The sequence below is a fragment of the Cupressus sempervirens genome, chromosome 1 (assembly GCF_028749045.1).
Source record: "Cupressus sempervirens isolate cs-2001-9-10 chromosome 1, ASM2874904v1, whole genome shotgun sequence".
Taxonomy (NCBI): Eukaryota; Viridiplantae; Streptophyta; class Pinopsida; order Cupressales; family Cupressaceae; genus Cupressus; species Cupressus sempervirens.
This window is the reverse complement of record NC_143118.1, coordinates 463,492,285-463,519,449: the sequence shown is the minus strand read 5'-3', so window position 1 is coordinate 463,519,449 and position 27,165 is coordinate 463,492,285.

The window sequence follows — 27,165 nt, the reverse complement described above, 5'->3', positions numbered from 1 at the left end:
CAACAATCTTCCTCCTTTGCAACAATGAACTTTTCAATTAGATTTCCAATAGTAAACTTGCTGAAGAAATTCAAAATGAGAATTTGGAGTTGACTAGTTGTACTATTGTTAATGCATACATTTGATTATCTTATGTGATGTTTTGTAATTTAAAATCACATGTTGTGTTTCCATTAATGCCAAATGGGGACATTATTAGCCCCACTCGATGATGCAACTGGGAATGCTGTGAATGTATGTAAATGATTCATATCAGTTGTTATATTGTTATTGATGTCTAGTCTTAATTGATTAGATATCATGCAAATTGCAATACAATGCCATATCATTTTATTGATGAAGAGGATTTTATGAAAGTATGTTGATGACTTAGTAGATGAGTATGATATTCAATAAGAACTTGAATGAGTTGGAAAATGATAATGCAATATTGCTTTAATTGTTTTACAATCATGTAATCTTGTAATGTAATGAGTTATACAAGATACATCGAGTGACAAGGTGAAAGAAGGAATAAAGCATTTACTAAGTGACTATAGTTGCCACCGAGAAATTGGAAAAATGATCAAAATTTTAGTGTTAATTGAGTAAGTTTAGTATTGATTGAGTGATGTGGTGACTATAGTTGTCATCAAGAAATTGGCAAACCAAGTGATAGTTCAGTATTAACTGAGTAAGTTTAGTATTGAATGAGTGATGTTTTACCTAAGTGAAATTTTGTGTTCACCAATTAATAGAAAGAAGAAAAAGTCTATAAAGATGGAATTTGAGGTTGTCTTTTGGTGAAAATAAAGAGTTTTTGAGAGGTTCAAAGGCATAAGATAAATTTTGTAACAAGATCTATGACTAGAAAAATACAATGAAGATCTAATGATGGAGATTAAACAATGATAAGGATGAACACAAATTTATATGAAAGTTCTATTTTCTAAGTGACTAAATGCAATGAACCTAAGATTGATGATTTTGGTTAAGTGGCAAAACCTGAGAGAATCTGGAAGCAAAGAGACTACTATTTAAGGAGATCTTAGAGAAAGTTTTAGTTGTTGATTAAGTTGTTGGAAAAAAGAGATCGAAGTGCAAAATTGTTGAAGCTTAAGGAAGCAAGAAGAACCAAGTAGAGTAGAGAAAAGATCAAAGTGGAGTTAAGTGAAAAGTGGAAGAGAAGGTGTGAATCAACCAATAAGAGAACAAAAGGAAGGGATCAGAAGGATACTAAGCATAACAAAGATCTAAAAAAGAAAGTTAGTGCTAAACCTAACAAATCATATGAACTATTACTTTCTAACAATTGTAGTAGAAAAATATCTTAATTGATTATGCCTAAAAAGTCTATGAGATCCTAAATGGTAACATTGATTAGTGATGTTTTAAAGTTCTTTAGAGTAGGACACTCTTTAGAAATGATCAAGGAGTGATAAGATCTAGATGATATTTTGGTGTAAATCCTCTAACTAAGTCACATTAACAATGTGAATGTAGACCTTTAACAAGATTGGCTCCTAGCAAAGCTCATTTTAGAAGTGTACAATTTTTGGGCTGTCGATCCCAAGTGGTTTTTACATTAACAAGGTTTCCACATTGAAAATCATGTTGTCAAATTTGTGATTGTTGTTATGTTGCAAGTTTATTTTGATGATATTTAGTTTTTACTACAACTTGATAACAACTATGTAACAATAATCTTATAATTTTGATATTCGATAATAACATGACTAGTGAGTTAATAGTTTCAAGTAAATTAATTAAATATTTAATTGTGAAGTTGAATGAGATCACCAAGTAAATTATTTTTAATTTTATGAAGTTTTATTGGTACTAATGTGTTTAAAGGGATTTCAAGATAATTAGACATAACTAATTCACCCTCCCCCTCTCAATTATCTGATAGATAATAATCCTTCATTGTTAGAATAGCTTTTACTTTCCTTTTACTTAGATCATCTTTACTTCACATTGCATCATAGATTATCTCTTACATAATCTACTTAGTTCAATCTCATTTGCACTTGCATTAAAATCTAATTTCTCTTACTCTATTGAATCTTCCATTTTGTAGTGCACCTTTAGAAAGAATCATCACCCATGTCATCAACAAGCCTTTGAAACAACTTTATAAGCTCATGATCAAGAGCAATATGTATAATAAGTTAATCAACCAAAGAGTCTTAAACCATGGAGGTACATATTCCTCTACAAAGACTTCATCTAGAGACATAATTAAACATTTTTCAAAACACACTTAAGCAAAACTCAAACACCTTCAATGAGTAACTCTTGGGATCTTCCAATGAATACTCTTGCTCATGGACTTATCACTAGGTATAGATCTAAAAAACAACTAGAGGAATCTTTCATCAACACTTTCCCTCCATGGGAAGAAGAACCAGGGATGAGTCCCTATGAACAAGTTGATGCATTTGTGTGTGTTGAAAACATTCCTAAATCATCCCAACCTTATAGATTAAAATAATTCCAAAGTTGAACAAGATGCATCTCTATTTATAAAGAACTTAATCAAACATAATCTCCAGAGTACCTATCAATGCTTGTAAGAAAATGAGTCAACCTTCCTTCTAGGTTTGATGTCTCTAAAATATGGCTTAAGAACCCTTTGGAAAGATGTGACACTACTTCCAAAATTCTAATAAATATTGTGGTATTTCAAATCATATCCACATCGAAAGCCTCACAAACAATGGCATCCAAAACATCAACAATGGATAGTTCTTCTTCAATATGGGGGCTTAATTGAAATAAAATGATATCTTAAGGGACCACACATTTCAAAATGAAACTCATTTTTCCATTGATAGTTCATCCCAAGGAAATCCTTTTTCCATGATTAATGCAAATATCCATGTCACATATTCCATGAGCCAAGGTTATTATAACCCTTTTTCCAATGTTCCAACGAGATATGGCTATCAATATCCAATAAGAAAATTATGATCATTTTGTGATGGAGTACAAGGTAGATGAGTCTCCAAAGGAGGTGACTAATCCCCTAGAAAATACAATATACAAATAAATACATAAGGTATAATTTCAAGAAAACACTTTATTATCAATAGATATTCAATTACATCAATGTTCACCATACATTTAACTGATGATGATACATCTGACATGATAAAACATACTAGATACCAAGTTGTAATTCCTTACTCATTATGGCCAATTACAATTCCAAATTACAAACAAAAGTTTTTTATCCAAGCTTCCTTTAAGTGTCTCCTTAATGATACTACTTCATGATAGTTTAATGATAATCTCTAAAACACAAGGGTATTACATATATAGCCATCAAGACACACAGGTTGGCTTGAATTCAAAATCTTGAATAATAGGAAACATGTATTACATCATAGGACTAACCCTCAAATAACTAATGACCTAATACATAATACATAAAATAAACTTATTTAGTGTCAAGTATAGGTCAACATGTTAACTAATTTCCTAGATTCAAGAGTGCATAAGATGACTATTAGATATGGAACCACATCAAGTTAGATATTAGGCATCACATGAAGAGTAGCATAGGAAAATTGCATCTGAAAAGATGAACCATAACTTTTGCCACCTATCACATAGGATTATGCACACTTAGGAAAATGATCCATGATATGTCCTCAATATGATGCAAGGAATGAAAAATATGGAAACAAAAAACATGTGTTTTCTAATAGGAACCATCTGACAAATAGTTATAAAATAGAAAAAATAAATATATTATTGTGTGATACAAGATTTCTAACAACTCGATTCTCTTGCATCAAGATGTGAGAAAAAATTGATTAAGAGAGGAGTCCTCATTGATCTACATCAAACCAACACCACTAAGAAAAAAATGACAAAGGAAAATGATGGAATGTAAAAAATTCACCAAAGATGTCATCATTGATGCTAAGATAGTCAATTATGCCCAACAAAAGATTTCATTAAAAAGATAACCCACACAAAATCCAACCCAAGTAATGCACACACCATTAGAAAAAAATCAAATTCTTAATGCCAGTGTTCAAACTATCAATTCTTCTCAATCTCAACCAAATGTATCACATCCTTTGAGGAAACTTTTTCCAAAATATGAGAATACCCCACTAGGTGAACCAATTGAATTAGTATTGTAGAAGTTGATCCTAAATAATATGATCACTTTATTATAAATATGAGAATTTGAACTTGGTGCATTCAAAACTAAGTGGTAGAATGCTACTAACTTTTGTGAATATCAATGAGTTAAAGGTCATAAGATATCAAAATCTTATTGATTGAAGAATACTATTCAAGATCTGATTGAGCGAGGATTAATAAATGTTGACAAACCTAAATGCCAAGATACCACAAATTACACAAATTTTCAAGATCCATTGAAGAATCATAATAAAGAAATGCTCTTGCATTTAGTAACCAATCCAAGCAAGTTAGTTACATCTACCCTTCTTCAAATAATGTGATTAACAATGTTATTCCTTATATAAACTAAGTTTCTATAATCAATATTAGAATTAATAATTCAAAATGTGGACTCACAACCCACTGCTCCAAAGTTGTCCTAATGGGGGCACCCTCAACCTGCATTGCACCTGCAAATACTACGTTTCCTCCCAACCCACTGCCCAACATAGTGGACTAGCTTACAAAAGAACTTACAAAAATTTCCATTTTTATTTTACTTCACATATTTCCCCAACATAAACAAGCATTGGACCAATCCCTTCAAAATGCTTTTGTCCCAAGGGACATAACTCCTAAGAATTTGTAAAAAATGGTCAACTACATAACATCCAATAAGCATACCACATTCACTAAACAAGATGTTCCTCCACATAAGTTATTGCACAATGATTCCTGTCACTTACTAGTTCAAGTACACAAACATATAATCAGACATGTGTTCATTGATGGTGGGGTTGGACTAAACATATGTACTCTAAAAGTCATTGAAGCCTTTGGATACTTAGAGGAAAATATTGATACAACCCATAGGATAAGTATCAGAGCCTATGACGAAGAGGAAAGGTTATCCAAGGGTGTCCTTATTTTGCCAATTAGAGTAGGACTATTAGTGAAAGACAACCCATTCCAAATACTATATCTGAAGAAAGGATATTTTTTTTATTAGGTGTTAATCTTAGATTGGTTTTGACATATGAGTGACAATATACTTAAGTCATTTACATAGTTCATTCCAAACAAGTAATACATGCTAAGCATAATCTATTAGATAGTATATGTCGAGCGATAGATATTTAGTATGAGCCAAGTAACTAGTAAGTTCTAAGTCACTTAAGTGCCAAGCTAATTAGATGTTAAGTGATCAATGGATACCAAGTTATTCAGAGGCCAAGTTACATCATTAAAGTTGCAGTTGATGTCAAACATTAGGGACTTCAAGTGTCGAGTTATACAGTTTTGACATAGATGTTTGTAATGACACAAACTTCTATATAAATCATTTTTGGGCTGACTTAAGGATTGTTTTACAATATCAAATGATAAGGACAAGTCTTAATTATGAATCCCTATGCATTACATGCATCCAATCAATAAAAGGGAAGGATTAAGTGACAATATGGGTGAATCACAATTGTTGATTCATACCTAACCCTAAGTCACCTAGGTCTTTTTAAGGAGGATAAACCCTAAACTTTTTATGAATACTTAAGGAGAATTGAAGAGAGATTGCATGTGCAAATAGAGCATTCATGGTGACTAAGGTGTTATGATTTGAGTTGCATTGAAAAATTAGTTAGAGGAGAATAGAGGAAAGGAGTTAGAAGAAAACATAATACATCTAATAAAAAAGGATCAAGTACACATCAGGATAGATGTGATCTGACATCAAGCAATAGAGTGCTAATAAAAGGATCATTATTGAGACATTCTAATAGGTGAACTAGTTAAATCTCTTAATAGAGTAGTCTTCATAGGTGGTTGTAAATCCTTTAATAGGGTGTTTACTTCATTGTAAGTTAAAGTCCTTTTACTAGGAACACTTCTAACAAGATGTTGAAATCCTTTAATAGGGTTAGATCTAACAATCTTTTAAGCCTTTAACAGGGCAAACCTTTCATAGGGTAGATCATGTTTTCTTATCAAATATTCTAACCTTCATTGGATACATTTTATTACTATAGTAGTGAAGATTTGTGGGTGTCATCCCCACCCCAATTTTACCTTCTTCTTGGAGGGTTTTTGTGTAACCAAATATCTTGTGTCATACATGTGTTGAATGTTTTACTTTCATTTTATGGTTGTAACTACTTAATTTGGTATTTTAGTTTATATGCATAGATTGTAAGATGGGTGTGTGGTGAATATTTTTTGAGGTTGAAACTTTTAAGTGTTGATTCACCCCCCCCAGAGTTGACTTCCCTATTGTATTTCCAACAATTGGTATTAGAGCTCAATTCTCTAGAAGTAAAGCTTTGCATCTTTGAGGATAGATCTTGGAGATAAAAGTCTATAAGTTGGAAAAGACTATTAAGAACTAGAGGATTGAAATAAAACTTACCCAACATTACCTGAATGAAGCAAGAAGTGTGTTAAAGAAATAATTGAAAAGAAGAAAGGAAATAACTATTAAAGAGAATGACAAAACACAAATGAATTTGATGCAACAGTTGCAGATCTGATGGAAAAGAATGGAATTCTAACTGAAGAGGTCAAAAATCTCAAGAGAGAACAAGAAGTAGAAGAGGAAAAAGTTGTAATTGAAGATGACAAAAGGATTTTAACTAATAGACTAGAAGAGAAAACATTAGAGGTTAGTAGGATTGCTAGCATGCAATTGGAAAATTTGAGTAAAATGATGATTGCAAATCATGAATTGAATGCGAAGGATATTGAGATCACAACATTGAAGTTGTAGAATGAACAATTGAGAAATGATCTGAAAAAAGAAAAAGAGTTTGCTAAAAGTTTCAACAAACCTAGTGAAGCTATCAAGTACTTTGAATAATTAATGAGATCCCCTAGATCCAATAGTGATACTTCTAGATTGAGTTACACTAGTAATGAAGAAGGAGAATCATTCAAAAGTGGTGAAGAAAGAAGTAACAAAGGTAAGAACTCCAAACCTACTTGTCATAATTGTGGTAAATAGGTCATACTACTAATGTTTGCAGGAGAAAGACTACAAATCAAAATCCCAAGTAGAAGCTCATGGGTCATTGTCATAGATGTAACAAATAAGGACATCAGGCACATGAATGTAGAACTAAGACAATAAGCATACAAAGATTTGAAGGATACTGCTATGACTGTCAGAAGTATAATGGTGTTGATCCAAGATGAAATGGTCATCAAACAAGAAGACAAATGTAAAGCATAATGAAAACTCTTATAATTGGGATTATAATACTAGTTATAGTCATCACTATTGTCAAGAATATGGACATGTTGCTGAAAATTTCATAACACATTTTAGAAGTGACTACAAAATATGGTTGAGTCAAACCACATATTTTAGATGTTTGAAGATTGGTCACATAAGTAGGAATTTTCCAACAAGGTCAAAGGCACCAAGTAGTGAGTTCAACAAAAGGCAAAGGGAAGATAGATACTGAAAATATTAGAGATGAGATGAACAAGACATGAAAGAGAAAGGAAGATTGCAACACATCAAGTTCAGATGGGATTACTTCATCCAATGGGTCAAGTGATCACATCACCTCTAATTAATTGATTTTTAAAATATATACTATACATTAATTCCAAAGATTTGGTTATGAAAAGATTATATTTGCATGAAGAAAGATGTAAAGTGTTGTTAAGAATTTAGAAGAAATCTTTAAATTTTTTTAGTTTTCATTCTACTACCAAGCATGGAAAGTTTCACAATGGCTATCGAGTGAAATTTTATTTGATGTGGAGCTATCACATTGTTGATCAAGAATGTAGTAGTTATTGAGTGGAAAAGGAAACTTCATGGAAGTTGAGTGAGTCCAAATCTCTATTGAAGCCTAGCTTATAGCTATGTAAGTACTAAGCATTAAATGTGAGGTTTAAAGGTCTATATGATCAATTTATACTTATTTGACATCATTTGAATTTGAAGGAGAGCACAAAGAGAAAAAGGAAAATTAAAGAGATTATTCCAAGCATTTTCTAGTAGGATTCAACAGTTGCTCAACACCATCACAACATATTTATAAAGGTATTTATCATGTTCTAAGCTACATAGTTTGAATTTTTGCAAACCCTAGTTTACATAATGACATCTAGTTCTTTAGATCCTAAGGTTAAAGAGGGTAAATGAATTTGCAATTGATAAGAAATTAGATTAGAGAACCAAACTTTATGGCCAGTCTTGATATTTCTTACAAGCAAGATCCATCTGGTGCATTGTCAATGATACCACCTTGAATTTTGATGATTCAAAATGTAAGATGTTGCTACACATGCAAGATGGGTAGCATAGGAGACATGGAGATTAGGTAAACTAATGGTAAATCATGTGAAAGTAGAGCACTAAAAGATGAATTCAAAATCATAGAGAGAAAAGGGTTGACCCATGCCCTAGATTTTCACAATGTTTTCAAGACTAAATGGATAAAGATAGTTCTGAGTAGAATTGATGATAATTATATTTGGTTGGATAACAGACTAGTGAAAATAACAAAGAAAATTGTGCACAGAGTAATGTGGTATCCAACACTTGACTAACCTAAAACCATGAGGAGTGAATTTTAAGAGGTCATTGACAAGAATACAGGGGCAGTGTGGAATAAACAAGGCATGAAAATTGGTGCTATCTCAAATCCCCTAATTTATTTTGCAATGAGGATTATAGAACATAAATTATATCAATCCAATAGGCTCAACAAAGTACCATGTATTGTTGTTGACATGGGCTATAAGATAGTTAAGAAGGATCATACTTATGACCTTGTCGAGTTGCAGATGCAACAATTGTCAGAAAATTTGGGAGTAATAAGGAAGTCCAAAAGTGCATTATGTAAATTTGGTTCAATTATTGTATGTATATTCTTTTATGTACAAAATACATTCCCTAAATTTGGTAAAGTTTCTTGGAAATAAAATAGATCTATTGTAGTACAGATAGGTTAATTTATTGAGAAACTTGGAAACAATTTTGAGTCTGTTATGACCAGCTACTTTGAAGATAAGAGATATTATATTTCCACAATCCATTGAAATTATTGGTATGATTTTTGGATTAGATTGTGTTCACTTTTTACCATCAACATTTTGAATCATACTACAGGATTCATCATCAAGACAAGAGAGCATGAGATGCAAAACCAAGTGAGTTGCAAATAGGGACTAGCACAAAAGATAAAGGAATGAGGGAAGAAGATGTACATGCATCCGAAAGGGTTGAAAGGGGAAGGAAATAAAATAACAATAAAAAAGATGTACTTTGAAGATTTCAAGTAGTCAATGAAGAAAAGACTGAGGATACTAGTTTTACTTGTTGAGAAACATTTCAATGATGTTTTCTTTCTAGTTGACACTAATTTTACATATGTTCAAGCTATTGTTCCAAGGGTAAGGTGGTTAAGACCACTAGGCTATGAGATATATGTTGATGGAGCCTTTGCAACATTAACAATACTACCTATAGAAGATATAGATGATAAGGCTACTACCTTTAGGAAATATGACATCACTAAATCTAAGATAATAATGGATTTGAAGACTACCTTGTTCATAATAAAGATAAGCAAGATTATCAAGAAGCTAAAAGATAAATTTGGTGAAGGAGCAGATGATGATGAAGAAGAAGAAGAATATGATGATGATGAAGAAGAAGATGTAACTATTCAAGCACCACTAGCCTTAACTCAAGGTCAAGGAGAAGAAGAAGCAAAAGAAATAGAAATTAAAGAAGGTGCCAAGGGAGAAGAAGCTAGTGAAGCAACTGAGAAAAAGAAGAGGAAAGCTAAGACCCTAGTAGTTAGCAAACCAAGGAAGGTTGCAAAACCTAAGCCAATAGATCCCTCTACTAGACAAAGCATAAGGGCTACTACCAAAAAGGCTCAAGAAGTAGATAAGCCAAAAGAGAAGAGGGCTAGATCATCTAGGAATGAAGAAGAGCCTGAGAAGAGACCAAAGAGAAAGTACATAGCTCTAGTTGAATCTAATGACAACAACTAATTCAAAGTGGTAAGTCACCATCCTTCTTAAGATTTATACAATATATGTTAGAACATAAGGAATAATGTTGATTTATTTGGTCTCATACATGTTGAGTTTGATAAACTTGGAAAAGTTGAGATGAACCAAGAGGAGGAGTCAATATATGCCATGATGGCAACATTAAAAAAAAGTCCAATTGAGATTGCCAACACTTTACCAAAGGAATTATCTGATAGAGTTGAGTGAAAGTGGCAATATAGTCTCAATATAGGCAGACAAGTTAGAGAGACTATGCTTGCACAAGTGATGCCAAAATTGGATAGGGAAACAATGGCTAAGGCAATAAAGAAGAATGCTAGGAAATTTGCACCAAAAGTATACGACATTCTATTAGGAATAAGGTGTCTCAACCTTGGATAATTCCTATTCTTATTATTTATTTAGTAAATGTATTTTTTTTTTTGCAAATAATGTAATTAAGTGTGAGTGTACATGTCTAGTTGGTTGATGTATCACTCCACTTGCATGTGTCAGCATCTTGAACTATGATGGATTCTTGTGACAAATTCCTATGATAGATTCCTATGATGAATTCCTATGATGGATTCCTATGACATGCAAGATATATCTTTGGAATATTTAATTGTGTGTAAGTTAAATCATGACTAAAATGGTTATGATGGATTGCTATGATGTGTAAGAACTAGTTTTGGAAGATTTAATTGTGTGTAAGGAAATCATTAATAAAACAATTATGACAGATTCTTATGATGAATTCCTATGATGGATTCCTATGACATGCAAGATATATCTTTGGAATATTTAATTGTGTGTAAGTTAAATCATGACTAAAATGGTTATGATGGATTGCTATGATGTGTAAGAACTAGTTTTGGAAGATTTAATTGTGTGTAAGGAAATCATGACTAAAACAGTTATGACAGATTCCTATAACACGTAAGAGATATTTTTAGAAGATGCCCTAAGAACATTATATAAGCACTTTGAGGGTTGTAGATAGTTGGAGAGGAGAGTGTGTGAGTAGTTATTGTTGGTTGCTACTAGATAAGTCTTCCATGTCCTAAAAGAGCTTGCACTACAAGTGTGTTGTAACCTTTGAGTTGAAGATACCACATTGTGTAGGTTTTGGAGGGTGGGGTTGTTTTATTGGAAGGGTTTTCCCCAAAGACATATCTTTGTGTTTGTGTTTTCTTTATCTATCTATTTTTTGTATTAATGGTTGGCTGCAATATTGTTGTTTACAAAATATCAAATCTGAAATTATAAGGATTTAAATAGAATTTGCATAATACTTTCCTTAAGGGATTATTGTAGGAAACTGCTCCCACACCCAAGTTTCCTTACAAGTGGGGTATTAAAGCTTGATCAACTTTTGATCCTAGTTGTTGGGTAGGGTTTTTTGAGCTAATCTCAAGTTTGAGTGGGATTTTTGTGCACAACATTCTAAATCTTATTTGTAGATTGATATGGCTAGCTCATCATATGAAAAAATGGAGGTGGAGAAATTTAATGGTAGTAATTTTGAGTTGTGGAAACTCAAAATGGAATACTTGCTTGAAGATCATGATCTATGGGAGGTGACTTCACTTGATGTGATCCCCACAAAAATATCTCAAATAGATCAGGATCTCAAGGATAAAAAAGCTAAGGGTTTTATTAGACTCTGTCTAGTTGATTTAGTCCTCTTGAATGTTCTTGATGAGAAGACCGCAAATAGTTTTTGGACACAACTTGGGTCTGTGTATCAGGCCAAATCTCTGGTGAACAAGTTGTTCCTAAGGAATAAGTTTTATTTTCTAAGAATGGGGGAAGGAGGATCTATTATAGATCATCTAAATGCTTTTAATTTACTAATTGCATAGTTGACATCATCTAGTGTCAAGATAGAGGAGGAGGATTGATGTCTGACACTATTATGTTCCTTGCCAGATTCATGGGACTATCTTGTGATAGCTCTTGGAAGTACTTTAGTCACTTTTAGAATAGATGATGTGGTGTCTTCATTGTTATTTGAGGAGATGAGGAGAAAGTCATTAGATTTGGCTAAGAAAGCTCTTTCTATTCACAGTTGATCCAATGATAGAGGAAAGAAAAATGACAACAAGTCTAGAAAGGGTAGATCCAAATCCTATGGACAATCAAACACTCCTAGAAAGTCCAAGGCAAAATGCTGGAATTGTGATAAGACTAGCCACTTCTATAAAGACTATAAAGAGCCAAAGAAGAAGAAGAAGGCCTCAGATTTAGGTTCAAAAAAATCTCAAGATGATGGTGATGCTTTCATTATAGCCTTGGTAGCACATGCATCTAATGATATGTGGTTGATAGACTCAGGTGTTTCTTTCGACGTGACCTCTCATTGAATCTGCTTCTCAAAGTATGAAGTTTTTGATGGTGGAAAGGTGTACTTAGGTGATGATTCTCACCTAAAGATAGTTGGATGAGGATGGGTCACTATCAGATTCTATGATGGATGAGTAAAGGGGATCAACAGGGTAATGCACATTCCTAGTTTGGCACAAAACCTATTATCTATAAGTATGTTGAATGATGTAGGTGTGCAAGTTTCTTTTTCTAAAGATGGATGTAAGATGATGAGAGGAGCTATGGTGCTTGCTAAGGGTACCAGAAGAGGTACTCTATTTTAGCTTGATGCATGCATTTGTTAGTGCAATAGTGCTTCTATTTCAAAGAAGAGAGTAGCTATCACTTCATCCCCACCATTTGAATGAGCAGTAAAGAAGACTTTTGTTATTGGTTCCGATGGTAGTGCAACATGTGTACCTAAGGGTGCAAACACATTAGAAGGAAAGCTTCCTATAGAAAAGACAATCTTGTGGCATATGAGATTTGGCCACATTGGTGAGAAGGGTCTCAGAACCCTAAAGAACAAGAACCTTGTTGAGGGGATAAATGATTGTAATCTCAAGTTTGACTTCTACGAACATTGTGTCTATGGTAAACAAAATTGTGTTCAATTTTACTCTAGTTCTCACAAATCTTTTGATATTTTGGATCTTATTCATTTTGATGTATTTGGTCTTGTAAGAGTTCCTTCAATCTCCAAGTTTGTATTTTTTGTATCTTTCATAGATGATTACAGTAGGACATGGATTTATTTCCTAAAAAGTAAGACACAAGTCTTTAGTTAGTTTGTTAGTGAAAAGATTGTCCTTCGAGAAAATGTATGCAATTCTGACCTTGAATGCCCAAGTGAAAGGACAAACTAAACACCAACAGTTGGATAGGTTATCATGGGATTGATAACCTATCTAACTATTGGTGTTTAGTTTGTCCTTTCACTTGGGCATTCAGGGTCAGAATTGCATACATTTTCTTGAAGGACAATCGATTCACTAATAGATTTTTGGCGACTCTATTGGGGAATTGAAAGCGGAAATCAGTATTAACATTTGTTTCCTCAATTTTTTGATTATCTCCGTGTGCAGGAGATTGGTGACTCTATTGCAAAGACCATACCAACCATTAAGTCATGAGGAGACAAAGACCAGAACCTTCTCTCCCAGAACTTTATCAAATGGATGATAAAGTATTGCATGAGTTCATGGATAGCTTCAAAGAAAGCATTTCTCGAGGTGTCTAGAACAATATACCCATTGAAGATGATGACCTACCTTGGCTGTTATGGAAAAGCCTTTGTGCTAGGTATCATAAACTGAAAGATTTGGAAATGTACAAGAGAAAAGTCTGATAGCTTGAAGAAGAATTGGATGTTGGTGATGAGGAAGTCCCAGTGATTTCATCTCATTTTATATCATGCAATTATTCTGTCTTTAGAGAAGAAGAAGTCTAGCCAGAGTTACTCCAGCCTCATGTTGATCCAGTTTCAATGATTGAGAATCTGCATACCAACAACGGAGGATGGGTAAGCGATGATGGTGAAATTTTGTCTCAAGATCTTTCTTCATCTCATGTAGAAATTTGTATAGTAGAAAGTCATGGTGATGGTTCTTTTCCTGAAGATTCTGTTGAAATTCTTTCTCAGGGTGCTTTGTCTGAAAATGAATCTTTATATGTCACAAGAGATCGAGAGGGTATTGTTTTTTTGAATGTAAATGCTGAAAAAGATCCTATTCATGAATCTTTCCATTCTAAAGATATTGCAACAATAGACCTTATAGGTAATGTTGATTTTAATGGAGATGCATCTTAATCTTTTTCTCTATATCTTGAAAGTTTCAGTTTTGAGACTATTGATAATCACCTCACTTTAGAAATTTATATGGGTGAAGAGGTAGACAACTTGCCTTCGGAACTTCAATCTTTCATCTTTGAGATTGATCATCTTTCTTTAAAAAAATTTCTTGATGAAAGGATTCAGAACAACATGCAGTCTGAAAATGAAATTTTTATTTTTATGACAAATAAAGATGATTCTTCATACCTGAAAACTAGTGATCAACCCATTCAAAAAATTTTTTAGTTTGATGATGAAATCTGTAACGATGACAAGGTGAAAGTGCATGAAGGAAAGCTTCTTTCTCATGATGAAGATGCTGAAATCAGCCCTCAGTTTGTAAGCTATTCAACTGAAACATGGAAAGAGACATCACTTGATCTGAAAGAGGAAATCATTGATGAATTCTTGTTATGTCTTCAGCTAGAAGACCTCTCTCAAAACAATCCTTTTGATGGCGATTCATTCTTTCATAGAGACAAGACAAAGATACCTCTAGATGGAGACACCTTTGCTGAATTTCTTATTGAGATAGAAAAATATGAAGCTGACCTTCAATCTAGCAATGATTCGGTGGATGTGTTAAAGAATGTAATTCTCAATGAAGAAGAAGAAATCACAAGTACATTTTTGTCATCACTCAAGCTGGATCATTTCTTTGATGATGCCTCAGGTATTTTTTCAAATTAGTTTCAGAACAAAACACTTATTGGCAATTTCCCTTTTTATCCATCTCTGCATGATGTTGCTGATTTGGGTAATGCTGAGATATGTGATAACACTCTAAGAAGGGAAAAGGTTGAAATTTATGGCATGATTGATGATAGATGGTTACTTGAAAGAAATGAAGAAGACATATATTCAAAGGTTGACCCTATGTTGAAGGAGGCGTCACTATGGCTGCAAGTTGATCATGACCATGGGCAAGAGCTGAATCTTCATGACAACATTTCTAGGTGTTACCTATCATCTTTTAGTGAGCTTCCCACACTTTATGCTTTTTAGCTTGGAGTGGAATCTACACTTGGAAATGTGAAGGATCATGTCTCAAGTAAAGCAGAGTATTATGATGAGCTATGGCTATTCGGAAAGGAATGTTGGATCAGCATGTGTATGTACATTGCCAGTTCAAAGTTTGGCATCGAAAGGGTCACTAGAAGACAGTGGTTTAGAGCTGCTTTGTTAAGACATGGTTTGCTAATTCGAAAAGGCTCCTACTTCTCCCAAACGGTAAATGGATTTACATGAATTCTTCTTTCTTGCAGTTCTTGTGGTAGGTTCTTTTCCTACCTTTGTATATATTTTGTAAATAAGTTTTTGTTGTGTGTAGTGGTAGTTTGAATAATGCGCAAGCTCTGTGCTTGCTGGTAGCTTAGGTGTTTTTTTTTTTTTGCTAGTTTTTCCCTACTCCCCTCTGCCCTCTCTGCAAGCAGCTCCCAGTCTTCTCTTGTTGACTCTATTTGCCCAAATGGATAAGGCATTGTTCTTTCCCAGAGATTGCTAGAGTTCTCTGATTTTGCATCAAAATTAGTCCCATAGTTACAGCCCTTGTTAGTACCTGATATGGTCACAATTTCAAAACTTCAAGTTCAGAGTTGTTGAACCACTACGTACTGAAGTTCGAAGTAGTTCAAAGTGCTTGAAAGAAATTCAAATGGGTTCAAAAATGCAGAATGGTTGTCTTAATGTATTCACCAGGGTCAGTTTGTTAGTCCCATGACTTTAAAAAAGTGCAGGGGTGCAAATTAAGATGAAGTTCAGGTGCAGTGGTTTGAAGTGTTTTAGAAGTTCAAATGACCTATCATACAGGTTCAACACAAGAAAAGTTCAGACTCATGGTTCAAAGTGCAGAATGGTTGACTCAGAAAAGTTCAAAATTCATGTTTAAATCAAAACCTAAATTCAATCTTGTCTTATAATTTCAGGTTCAAATTCTATCAGCTTGACAATTTTAATAATTTCTTAGATACTTCAAGTGAAATCGGTGATTCAACTTGATTGAAACAAGGTTAGTGGTATTTGTTTCAAAATGCTTTGACTCGCAGATTCCTAGGCTTCAGAGGTTTAGAGGCTTCATCAAAATCATAAATATTGGCCTCCATTGATTCTTCAAAGGCCATTGAAGCAATTCAGATGATGATCATATCTCATATTCTTCCTTTTCTATTTTGGGGTGTTCTATATGTATTGAGTAGGAATAGCATTATATCTTTCGGCGCGGGTGGAATCCAACAAATGTCTGATACATAATGGAGTATGAATGGAGGAGGTATCCAAATTGAAAAATGAGAGCACACACATCTTCAGCCATGCTTGAATCAAGTTCTCTTCCATAATATGTGCTTCAACATACGGAGAAAGTTGTGGGTTGTTTGTAGAGTATGTAACATTCATACTACATGTCCGGCAATTCCAAGGGAGTCCAAATTTATGGTTTATCCAAAGGACAAACCTGTGTGCGAATATAATGACATTAATTAAGAAATCAAATGAATTGGTTCCTCCAGTCTAATAATAATTTGTTTAGATCAATCTTGGAGATGTTGGAGAAGCTTGGGGCTGCGAGGAAATAATGGGAGCCAGTGTTTAAAAATACACTTTTTGTCAAGTGATGCGCAATGCTTGAAAAGATGTTAGAAAGAGATAATGCTACAGACCAGTAAGCATGGGTAGTATGGAGGCCATGGTTTTAAGATATGAGGACTCATCTTAATGATTTGATCATTAATACAAAGTATTGAGTTCCTCCAGCATCAAAGGAAATGGTTGCAAAATTGCCAATCATAGATGTTAGAGAGAAAGCATAAATTGAATATAGACCACACCTAAATGTAGTGAATCTCCATCAAATGCCAAATTATATTCATTCCAGGGACGTCTGTAGGTTTGTAGAGAGGTTATGCTCCAATAAACATCTTTGGAATTGATCGATTTAATGATTGCCACGTGTCTATTATCTCTTACTTGTGCCTGCATAAAGGTGAATATAGATTTTCAAGGTCATGTGATAGTGCAAAATTTAAAAGTTCTTATGATTTGGCCGTGGCATTAGAAAGAGAAAAACAACAAAAAAAACTTGCACCGGATGACCTAGAAAATCGACTCCTCTTCTTGAAAAAGAATCTTGAGAAGTATGTGGCATTCTGAGGAAATTCAGGTGTTCTCTTGATTATGGTGGAAAAATATGCATTTTCACTCACGGATTCTTTTATTAAGATGGGACCTCAAGGATTGTTTGGTGCTACAGAACTTCTTTGGCCTTTCTTAGAGATCATTGACTCATTGAACTGGAAGGATCCATTTATACAAATTTTTATATGTTTACAGAATGGTATAAGCCGATCGTGAACTATATAAACATAGTCTGCAACAGGTATTGTATGTGCACGGTTTGTTCCACAGTACATAGTTTACATGGGTGCTCAAGATATGAAATGATAAGCCTTAAATGTTTTTAAAATACATCTTTTTGGTGTGAAGGTGCAGTCAGTTTGTTCAGGTACCTCTACATTGAAGATTGCCACATTAGAAACTATTCAAAATTGGGTCACGAATGTGGAAAATATGCATTATATTCTGGATTCAGAGTTTTACATAGTGATTGGAAAAGAAATACAAAGGCAAAATATGAGGAAGTAGGACAAAAAGCCTAACATTCTTTGGTGACTTATGTTGGAGGTGATTCAATAATAATGGGACCATTCGATGGGTCTATTACGAGAGTGTGAGGTTGAGGCTGCAGGATTTAACTTGGACAGTGTGAAGCATGTTGCCACTGTAACAGAAGATAGAAATATTCTAGGTATCTCTGGAAACTAAGAATGGTGAGTCATCACCCATCCTAAAGATTTGGTGTGTCATTTGTATAAAGGAACATTTGCACATTATTAAAATGACAGATCAATCTAAAGTCACTCATGACTCTAAAGCTTATAAAATATTATAATCCCAACTTAAAATATGGAAGGTTATGGGTCGGATTAAATAATTCAAAAGTGAACGGAGTCAAGGGGTCTTGGGAGTTCTATTAAAACACCATGATATGCTAAAAAGAAAAGATACCAAGAATCAATTATTAAGTTGAATAATTGGGGGAATGTGTAAAGGAACAACTAGGAAGAAACAATTACGAAAATAAAAGGAGATTTAGGGGAGAATTCTATTTAATGAGATAGGAAAGAAGTGCAAGGGGTTCCACTTTTTCTTCTGGTAGCTACAGACTGTGTGTGGTCAGTAGGGGGAGATTTTTCAGTTATGAGGGAAAAGAATGCAAACTTTGGAGCTATAGTAGAACAAAGCTTTACTTGCTAGACTTTGTGTTAGTGATTAAAGAGGAATTTGATTTAAAAATGTAATGTAGGGGAGATGGTTTTTATTTTTTGATGCATGTGTAATAGGATCTGTGTAATCTTTTACATCTTAAAGAGGGGAGGTTTGAAAGATATCTGCAAATTAGAACTTTGAGTCTATGTAGTTTTCTTTCCACTGATGGTTATGTTGCTGTAACTTTCAGTTTTCTTTAAGTGCATCAGATGTGCTATTTTCTGTACGCATTTGATATCGGGATCTTCTGGAAGCTTTGATTCATCTTTTCTCAGGAGAATGGAAATTTTTCTTTTGAACTTTGTCCTTTGTAATGCATCATTCAGTAAATGAACTTTGTGTCATCTATTGCTCCTTCCTTTTCTTTTCTTTAGGCTTTTAGGTTTTGCATCTACTCTGTGTTTACGGGTAGATGTATGTTGTCTTTTTTTGCTTTCTAGTAAAAGCATTTACATTTAATTCATTGTATATTCTATACGGGGAGCTGTACTTGATAAAAATTCAGAGGAAGGTTATCAATCCCATGATAACCTATCCATCTGTTGGTGTTTAGTTTGTCCTTTCACTTGGGCGTTCAAGGTCAAAATTGCATACATTTTCTTGAAGGACAATCTGTTCACTAACATAGTTCAAGGAATTTAAAGCCTTTATAGAGAATCAGACTAGTAAGAAGATTAAGTGTGTGAAAACTGACAACGATGGTGAGTTTTGATTAGAAAATTTCAAATAGTTCTATAAAGAACAAGGTATCAAGAGGCATAAGACAACTCCTTATACCCCACAACAAAATGGAGCTGTAGAAAGAATGAATAGGACACTTGTTGGAGTTTTAAAACTACTGAGCAATAGAGGGCCTCAATACCAAAATGATAATACTTATGCAACCTAAGGATTAGCCACTTCCTATTTTTAGTTACACTTGCACACCATTTGGATCCAACATTAACAAAACCAAGAATGGTTTTCTTCACTTTCAGCTTTGCAAAACCAAGGTGGGTGTACCTAAGGGACGACTCAATCTAATTGTTGTTGTATGCAAGCTATCTTAGTTTTATTCTAATTCTCATCCTCAATCTATAAACACATAGCTAATAGTGAAATTTTAAATAGCATACATCCCATTTAATAGATTTGGTCATAAACTCTTTTGTAGATCTGCAAGTATTCTTTGCAACAGTGGCTACCTATGGCTAGAATATTTCATGCAAACAAGTATTGACCAACTTTGAAGATCTTCAGGAAATTAAAGTAAAATTGATTAAAATTTTGCATTTGAAACCTGTTTATGATCTATTTCACTTCCAACTGAATTAATTCGATCGGTGCCTAATCCATCGAGCTTTAGAGTTTACTACAAATCTCTAGATGTAATTTGTTGCCTTACAAAAAATATCATCAGTAGTTCTTACTGGAACCCATCATTCACAACATCCTTCTCATTACTACAACAACCTTATCAAATTCACCAAAGAATTTACTCAATTCATTGAACTAATAGCAGTGATGGAAAGATATACAACCTAAAGGATTGCATTCAATTGCACAAGTTTTACTCATACAACATCAAGATGACTAAGTAACCAAAAGGAGACAAAATTTAGAAAAGGACTAATATGTAGACAGTTCATAATTTGTATTCATTTTCTTTGAAAATTATATACATTTGTAGTAAACCCAGAATGACCTTGGAAAGAAACACAGAGATCATTCTATCTTCATATATTGTTAGAAAATTTGCAAAGAAAATACATCATAAAGCTTGTTCAAATTACTTGGACCAAAAATAGACTAAGTATTACTAACAACATTAGAAATTGAACCCTCACATTGCCTTGAAAACTCATTTATATAGGCATGAGTTGCAACAAGCAAAGAGAAAATGTGATTGACAGGTGTCTTTCAAAAGATTTTTACATACACCTATCACAACAAGACAAAAACTATGAATAATAGAAAGACAGGTACATTGAAAATCCTTTTGTGGTTCCACTTTTGTTATTCCCCTTGTGAAGACAAAAACACTACAATTAGATTCTTTTATCATTCTGGTTCCTTGGGGTAGGTGGCCATCAAATGTGAAAGTGATGAGTCATCTCCTACTATCAGAGGATTCTCTTTGTCTTTATCATGAGTGGTAGGGGTGTCTTCTATTGTTGTACCTTCTTCTTCCTCATCATCTCCTACCATTTTCTCTATAAACATAAATTTTTCTTTCGACTCATTGTAGGCAGTGTCATCTGGCCAATCAAAATTTAGGACTTCTTGTTGTACAGTTATCAAGGAATTTGCAATTGCCTCCATATCCACAAGATCTTTTCTGATGGTGTTGTAGAAAAACTACACTTTTACTAGCTCTTCATTTGTCATTTCCCATAATAGATGGCTTGGTTCATTTATAACTTTATTCATTCTTTCACATAATATCTCATCCAGCTCCTTCTTCCATTCTTCCTTTTCCTTCACTTTCTCAATTGTTTTTAGAGCACAAGGGAATAAATCAAATTTCTCTATAAAATAATTGGAAAAAAAAATAGTTAATCTTCTTTGGAAGGAATCTTGTTTATCATCAAAACCTTGTAATTTATTTAATAGATAAAAAATCTTTTCTATTTGATGACAGGTTAGCTGGATAATAAATATACACATAGTAGTGATATCTTCATTTCTTTCTGTCCATTTTTGTACAATGGGTTAGAATGCAGCTTCATTTCCTCTTAATTCATCCTTGATAGCTACAATCCTTGCTATTAAATCAAAAAATGATGACCATTCAATTCTGTCCATTAAATACATGATACCCTGCCTCAATTTTTGTTCATATTGATTATTAAGTTCTACATGCAATGCATATAAATTATTTTTCTCCTCTTCAAAATCCTTTGCAATATAGAAGAGGTCTTTCTGGGGTATTAGGTATCTCAATAATTGGTGTTGATTTAAAAGGCTCAATAGGTGGCCATGGGGGGTATGCAATCCTAGGTTTACTAGACTCTCCTAATTTTCTTTTCCCAAGAATCTTCTCCATTTGAGTTACTTTATTTTCTAATGATTGTATTTGCATACCCCTCTCCTCATATGCTTTCAAAACTTCTTCAAACCTAGCATTGAGTTGGAAAAATTTATCTTTCTCTTTGCCAAAAACAATGTTACCAAATTTTAGTATCTCTGATGCCATCCCAATTATTTGTTTACTACCTATTTCACTAGCCCTAAACACTGTCAGTGCACTAGTATGCTCTGTAGTAGAAATCTCATGCATTCTGGTATTGTTCCTTTTTTCCATGGACCATATAACAAGGGCTTGGCGGTAATCACTAAACTTGACTCCTCTATGAGCCTATAATATTTCTTCCTTAGTGCTTAGTTGAACATCCCTATGTTTCCTTACTAAATAAAAAACAATGACATTTACTAAATCCCATTATGGCAGAAGGAGGACTCCTGACTATTTAACTATTTGCCTCCCAGCTTCAGGAGTGAATTGAGCAAAGTCATTCAAAAATTTAGACTTCACCTCTTCCTTAATATCCGAATCGGGTTTGTCTGGCTGTTCTACCTTTATCTTCTCACAAATTTTCTCAAAATTTCCCATGTTTAATCTCCACAAAAATTGAACAAAAGCCCTGGATTTTACAAAATTCTCATCATTAATAAACCTCTCAGAGGATTGGACAACTATCAGATACATTTCCTTACCTTGGCAATCAGCAATAGTTAAATCCAAGGAAGGTATAGGAGGTTCTTGTGGTTCTCCAATCTCCAAATCTATGGAGGTAAAAATTACATCCCCTTCTCCACCAATTTTTCTAAGCTACTCCCTTAAAGATACTTCATCATCTATCTAGATTGGCGACTAGCTTGGGGAGTATTGTTCTACTTGAGAAGAAGAAGACCCTTGCTCTAATTTTTTCCTTTTTGGAGTGCTGGCTGCAGATGGACTTTCTGGTCTTGGCCTTTGATGAAGGGGTACCTGTTGCACACTTTGAACCATCACATAACCTATCCTTCTCTACAAGGTATACTGGCTAGGAGCCACTATATTTTTGTTTCTTATCTTCCTTTGTACTTTTGTAGCCTTGTTTGGATATGTCTCAACATATGTGGCTTTCTTTTCATTCATAGTTTGGATGATCATAGAAAAATTATTCATTAATGCTTGGATTTTATCTCCCTAATATTTTTTATCTTTCAATGGGTCATACTGGGGGTCAAAAGAATTAATAAATTCTATGGTCTTGCTGAATACTATCCATTTCTCCTTTCTCAGTTCTTGTTCTTGCAAAGTGAAAATATTTATGATTATATCCTTCAGATAATAAACTTGTTGTACCATGCGAGAAGCTTTCACCCTCTCTCTTAAGAGGTCATAGAATCCTTCAAGATAAATAAATCTAGCAAGAGATTCTGCCATGTTATATCTATCTAGAAAAAAATTTAGGTGCTTCCACCCTTTCCTCACAAAGACAAAATCGTGTACCATAGTAACAATTGGAAAAAAGATACCCTTCTTAGACAACTCCCTCTCATCTATAATGCCTATTTGCCATAGGAGCTTAGCTATTCCTATCTTCAAGGGCACATGGAAGGGAAACACATGTGGCTTCCCCAAAAAACCATTTACTCTTATTACAGTTGAAACATTATAAGGGATTATATCTCCCCAATTATGACTAAACAATAGTCCTTGTGCATGGTCCTTAGGTCTGACCAATTCTAACAATGCTTGTGGAATTTTGGGGCTATCCCCTTTCAAAAGAAATCTAAGCTTTGAATCAAAGTATCTATCAAACCTCACACAATTGGCATCTATAGCTTCAGAAGTATATCTACACTCCACAACTGCACTAGGTTTCTCTCTCCATCCCTGGTTGTTTCCAGCTCCATACCATTGGAGAAGAAGGTAAATCCCTTGTACAAGTATACATGCATAAGTAATGAATACCAATAGAATGGTTTGTCCACTTTTCCTCATGCTATCCCCACCAGACCATTGTGAATTTCTTTTGCAAGAAAAGTAGAAAAATCCAGAATAGTGCTCATCCCAAATTGAAGAGTTTGAGCCATGACAAGGATAATAGAGACTGGGATTTGATCAGCTTCATCCATCCCAAAAATTTTGGAAAGAGAAAAATATAATGCTTGAGCCCTAATGTTAAAATGTCTTCTCATTAATCGCTCTGGGGTGCTGGCAGTAATCATAGACAAAGTACCAATTTTAGTAGCAAGCTCTTGCAGTGGCCCTGTTCTTAGGTAAATCCTTTGTGCATCATACCTTGCTTGAAGGTCATCCATGTCAATAGGTTCATGCATAACATGGTTAGGATTGAGGTTGAAAACCTCACTAATTAATTCAGGCAAAACCTTAAAAAGATTCACTCCAGCATGGTTCTTTACCCACCTTGTAATTGGATCATATTTCTTGGCCAAATCCATCAATAAATCACTATCAAAGAAAACTATGGGGACCGTTAATTTACCAATGTCAAACTCCCACACATTGCTCATAGGAGTGTCCATTTTTCACTCTGAAAACCATTTCTTAAACAACTCCAAACCCCCAATGGAAACCTAGGCATCTCTTACCCAATTTTCTTTTTCATAAAAACCTTTTGCTATAGCTACCCTAGGGTGTTTTGGAATGAGTTCCCTCCCCTTAGTTATTTCATGTACTGATAAAGGGAATTGTTCAAGAAAATCATTGTTCACAAAACATTTTAGATAATCTATTTGTCCAGTGAACTCTCTTCGGGGAGGCATTATGAATAAAACCCTAGAAATTTTATAATAGTAGATACTTGAATTTTTAAAGAGTCATAAAGTACTTACCTGCTAAACTTTGCACTTCTATACTATGTGATTTCTTCTACAATTTATTGGATCGCTAGATTAAATTTTCGTGCCCTGGCTCTGAAAATTTTGTATGCCCTAATGTTCTTTCTACACTTTGGTGATTCATTAATGGTGAGATCAGGAGTTCTTTTCATGCATTGAAATTGCACGAATGAAATTTGAACCATACTTACTTCTCAATAACTGTTATCCAAATTGCAACCAAATTTGAATCCTATCTGTAGATTTTCACTAGATTGGATGACTTTGATTTAAAAGGAAAAAAGCTTTATGGCTTTAAAAATAAGGCCATGTGTCACAATATTGCTTACCCACATTTTTAAAATTTCTTGCACCTTAGAATTGCAGGAAGCACCGCTTGTTGATCAAGACAAGATCAATGATCAAATCGGTTTACATTTGAACAAAGTCCAATAAGCTATATTGACCAATAGGAAGCCTTTATATGAGTTTTTACCTCCTAACAACTTCCATGCCAGCAAGTCCCATATCTTCTTCTGAGTGAGCAGGTGCTTGACATCATTCTTTCCACGTATCAAGTTGGCGCATTCCCACTTTTCTTATTTGACAAGCAACTTCAAATTGCGGGCTTGTGCTAGTTGTCGATCTTTGAAAGATCAATGGTGGCAATGCTAGAATTCTATAAACCTTACAAGATGGAAAAAGTGATGTTACCATGGACATGTGTTTGCATGGTGTGTACCTTCTTTGTTTAAACTTCACTCAAGTTCTTTATGTGAGAAAGTGCCCTTCGTTGATCAAGACAAGATCAATAGTGTGAAATAATTATGCACTTTATGATTGCGTCATCCACTTAGACCAATGAAATGACTCTACTCAACCCTGATACTCTGAACCACCTAACTACTACATTAATTTTTGAGGTTTCTGCGCTTGTAGCATAAGTACTTCTAGCTAAGTACAAGTGGTAGACCACATGTTGTGACTCAACATTCTTCTATAATTTGGCCCCACTATGACACGCATCACAAAGATGCATACCTGCATTCCTTATTGAATGAGTAGCTTCATAATGTGGGATTGTACTAACCCTCGATCTTTGAAAGATCTATGGCTAATAAGGCTTCACTTCCATCTAGCAGACAAAATTCTTTAGTGGCACATCTAGTAGTACATTTCAGTGATCGTTTTACAGTGTGACACACCACAACATACATTTGGAGATTCTTGACCCCACCTTGCTATGTGTCAAAAAACTGCTTGCGTGCATTATTTATCTCTCATGTAGCTTCAAAATGTGGGCATGCATTGGCCTTTGATCTTTGATAGATCAACATTTAGCAAATCAAGCATCTTAAATACCACATTAGCTGAAGTGATGAATAAAATATTTACATCCATTCCAACTCATCTGACACTTGCCACGAAAGACATCTCAACATCACCCTTGGGAATGGCAAGCCCATGTTGTTAGACTATGCCACTTGTCCTATTGATGCTTCCCTGCATTAGTTAATTTATGAGCATCTCCTTCTTTTGGGAAAGTGCTAGCCCTTGATTTAAATGAAATCAATGGTTGATGCTTCTTGGTGATAAAGGCATATCTCTATTAGTAGCTCAACCAATGACATTGCAGGAACTCTAGAATGTGCACGAAAAGTACTGACAAACTTGCAAAAGTTTTTGACAACTTATGACTCATCACAAACTTTACAATTCACTGAAACTTAAAAAGGGCAAGGGTTATGTGTCACTAAGGTGTTAGTGTAGTTTTTTATTTTTCCTATTTTGATAGGTTTTTTCTACACTTTAAATAATCTTGCTTAGGTTAATAAAGCATGTCTTATTAGGTGAATGGTTGTGAGGTGTCACCTTCCTACATGTGAGCATCCATTAGCTATCTTGGGAAGATACTTTGCTATCTTTAGTAAAATAGTTGGTTGCTCCTCATTGGTTGGTGTTGCCACCTCCTCCCTCTTCCTAGCCTATATAAGCATGCTACCTGGCTTGTATTTGCATCTCTTGTTTTTGCATTCTCTTAATGCTATTTTGCTTCTAGCATTTGCATTACTCTCTTGGAGACTAACTCTATGATGCTATTTTGATTTTGTATCATTTGCATTCATAGTTTAGATATTTACTCTTTGCACTAGTTTTTTGGGTTATTAATCTTATCAGATTCTAACATGGTATCAGAGCTTTTCTATGTGCAAGAGTAGATTTTATTTTCCTTATTTGAGAGATTCGGGGGGGGGGGTGGGGGGGAAATAAAATTTATTGTAGTTTTTTGAAAAATGAAGTATGCTCTTCTCTTGCATCTTTGGATGATCCTGAGAATCAGAAAAGTTTTGACAAAAACAGTTTTTCTCTGGGGTTTCAATCTCAAATCTGACAATCAACTTGCATATTTGGAGTTTTCAGTCAGTTTTGCAGGTTCCAGCATCCCATTGATGGACTTAAGAAGCTGATCCAGCATTTTCATGTCATATTTTGGTTGTTGGGGTCATTTTTTGATTTTTGGAGCCATTTTTTACTGTTAAAGGCGTCTGATTTACACTACAACAACATTTTTTGTACATCAGCAAGAAAAATGCTTTTTGAGTTTTGTTTGCAGCCCTAAAAAACCATCTAGGTATCTTTTAGATATTGCATGCAAGCTGCATATTTTTCAGAATCGAGCATGCAAAGCTACAGCCATA